This window comes from Citrus clementina, unplaced genomic scaffold (genome assembly GCF_000493195.1).
Source record: "Citrus clementina cultivar Clemenules unplaced genomic scaffold, Citrus_clementina_v1.0 scaffold_3, whole genome shotgun sequence".
NCBI classification, from domain to species: domain Eukaryota; kingdom Viridiplantae; phylum Streptophyta; class Magnoliopsida; order Sapindales; family Rutaceae; genus Citrus; species Citrus x clementina.
The window spans coordinates 4478096-4481844 of record NW_006262339.1 but is presented as its reverse complement, the minus strand read 5'-3'; positions in this window follow the sequence as shown (position 1 = coordinate 4481844).

Below are 3749 nucleotides of genomic sequence, written 5' to 3'. Positions count from 1 at the left end.
TATTTTTCAGTTGTTCATGAAGTAAATTTTTTATTATAGAGAATGGAAAATTCCAACATTAAAAGTTGTTAGTTGGTGGAAATTTCTCCTTTCACATTTGGAAAACGATAAAAACTCTTTTATAGGGTAATTGGTTTTTTTTTTTTTTGTTTTTAAATAGTTGACAAATTTGACCTTTGATAAATTAATGAACTTCAACACTAATTTTGACATAAAAATTTTGACAATTAAAAAAATATTATTTACGCCTAGGTGTTTTGGTGATTTTTAAAACAGGAGTAGATAAATTACTTTTTTCTTTTTTCATTAATCTTTAGTTTTTTGAGTAATTTGTTTTTCGAATAATAATTGTCCTTAATGTTTTTGTTTCAATATCTTGAAATTGTTTCGTAATTAAATAGAATTAGAGGAAAACCTCAGTTATCTTGAAGATTGAATTTTCTCCTTATTTAGTTCTTCCCACATAGGAATCGAATCCATTCGTTCTCTAACAAGCATTTTGGTCCAAGCTTCGTTAATGGTAGTACAATTCAAAATTTGAAATGGAATTTGATGGTCCATAGTTAGCTACTAGAAATATCAAATTCCCTTAATAACTCGGTTTATGTAATATTCTATGCACGATGATTTTCTTGTCGCATATTCTATCCATACATTGAGTTCTGATGCCGAGAAAAGGTTATCAAAATTCTTGAGTTCACATCAACCTCTATTGAATGTTCCTAATTGAAACAAAATTCTTCTAGCCTTTTTTCTTTTTTTTTTTTGTTGAAAATTATATTAAAATAAACCACAATAATACAAAGAGAGGAATTTGATAAGTTGACTAACTAGACAATAATGCATGTATACCCCTAGAGCCTAAGGAATATAAAAACATTGAGACGAGATCAACCCAAGGATCAAAATTCTTCCACCATCCATGCCTTCAAAGGATCATGATTGCATCACTTTTGAATTTTGTCATGAATTTTTTTTTTAATTACTTTAGTTCCATAATTTTGGAGAGACTCCAATATTCTGTTCATATCTTATGAATGAAGGGATTAGTATCAATCAACTTAACGAAAAAGTTGTTAGCATGAAAATATATATAGTTTGAATTTCCATAATTACAGCCAAATTTTTTTTTTTAAATCCCATTAAATTGTGTGAAAAAAAAAATGCTTGGGGAGCATATATCATGCGTAACAAGAATCATTAAGTATGAATGTCCGCACGTTATAAATTGGTAGATAAATTCATATTTGACATTAGATAGTTCAAGTTTTTTTTAAATATTTAGAAGCCAGGGGTATGTGAATTGAGATAATATTATTAAATTGTTTTAAAATTTTGACCGTCAAATTAGACTACTTACGTATACTTTGCCACCAGTTAGATTCTAATCACTACAAGGCATCCCATCCCTACATTGTTACAAATTATCCTTTAGAAGTATCATTTATTACAGTTTGACCCACACTAGTTATTATTTTAAGCAGAATAACCCCAGGACTGCAGATTCTTGTACCGGCAGCCCGCCAACCTCCCACGGGAAATTAAGGCCAAACTAAAAATCCGAGGTTGCCTGTTCAGCGGGGCACCTTGCAATTGAATTAAATTAACATCAACCACCTAATAATGATTTTTTATTTTTTTTGTAAAGATCAAATTAAAAAGAGAGACGTGTGAAAATATGAATATTGAAATGAATTATTATTATTATTCTCTCCCTTTCTTTGCATCATTTTCTCCCAAAACTTTAGGTCTCTGGGAAAACGAGACGCATTTATAACGTTCACCCGTCAGACATACACATCCAAATGAAAATAATAACAAAGTACAAAGCAATAGCTAATGGCTAATGCGATAGCATAGCATCTGTCTCTTGCTTTATTATTTCTTGTTACTTGTTAGAATCCAACAAATGGCTAATGCTTGCAAAAACAAACAAGTAATAATCTCGCTCGAAAGCGGGACTTAGTCTCAAGAAAACTCTTGTCTTGGCATCTTTCTAAGTTTATTTTATTATTCTTATTACCATTTTTTCTCTATTTACGTGTGAAAGGGTGAATAAATGTTTAAAAATCTCTCTCTCTCTCTCTCTCTCTCTCTCTCTCTCGCATATATATCTCTTCATTTTACTAGCCTTTGGTTTTTAGAATGCTGCTTTTGCGGTAGGCTTTTTCCCAAGAATTTTGGCTTGATTTGAAGGGCTTTTATTCATGTTTATTAAGTCATTTTCAAAAGACTCTATATAGGAGTGTCTTGTTTGGTTTAAGTCATTTTCAAGGAAATTTAACTCTCCTTCTTTCTACGTTTTTTTTTTAAAAAAAAAATTGTATACGTCATGAAATTGATTAATTATGCATATATAAACACCCTACCTTGAACTACTAAACAAACTGAAGCTATACCATGTGGGGTCTCTTCCTTGTATTCGAAAACTTTTTCTTTATATTCTTTCAAGTCATGCAAAAGCAAAAGGGACACACCCAACTTCCATATTTTGTTTGAGAGAGAGAGATATATATATAAGAGTTCAAAAATAATTAAGCATCGATCATGCATTATTCTCATCATCTGCCATATTTGACTTAATCAAATTAATTACCCCGGCTTAAAGGAAAGCCCGCGGATGAAACCTATCTAGGCTAGCAAATCTTTTAATCTCTTTAAATTATCTAATAAGGCAGCGAGGCCACAACTATAGCAAAATTAAATAGAACAAAAGATGAAGAAAGATAAGAAAATGTATGAATTGGAAAGATTATCACCTAAGTAATCTAACCTTTAAAGAGCTTGTATATTGTCATGTAAACATATATACGGTTCAAAATCTATTGATATTGCAGTAAGGGATATGCTAGAAATCTAATTCCATGCAATTAAAACATAACATCAGAGTTCTACCGTGATCATTGGCTTAGGTGACATAAGTTGATAGACTTCTTACTATTAAAAAAGGAAATAGCGAAATGATCACTCAATTCTCGAGAAATTAATAAATTAAAGTGCCTTTTCAAGATTTATATGGTGTGATTCATTGTAACTTTGCCAATTGGCATATATGCATGAACCATGTACTACTCATGGTCCCTTTCATCTCTCAAATCTCTCTAAAAATAATTAAATGTCAAATGAAAGAATTTCATGGACAATATTATTTCCTTAAAGGAATGTATAAGCATAGGAAACCGCCATTGTTGAATTCTAAATGGTATATATCTTGATCCGTGAGAGAGAGAGAGAGAATGAGCTAGAATCCACCCAAAGACCTAATTGTAGTGAAGGATTTTCTAGAAATTATTGTAAAGACGTCTTTCTCGTGTAAACACGTTTTAGAGGCTTTAGCATTTTTTACTGTGACGAAAAATAATTAGGAGCCGTTTACTTCTCTACTCATATAAATCTTGCTCTCCAAGGGTGAGAAAATAAAGACAGAGAGTGGGGTGCATGCTTTTCACTGTGATTGGAAAAAGCTTAATTGGAACTTTAACTTTTATCTCACACATAATGCCAAGAGTGGTGGAGAAACTTCCTACAAAGATTTATGTAGATTCATCAAGATTTGAATAAAGTGGGAAGTGGGCGTATAAACTTTTAAAGACAAGGATGCCTCTTTAATTAATTTGAACATTTTTCCCACTCATGATCATTCCTTTTTTTGGGTTTTGCAAGATAGCAAAGAAGATCGTGGGTGTGTTGGGTCAAATTGCACACACAACACAATATCTCATCTCCCATATGATCGGTCATCAGAAGTC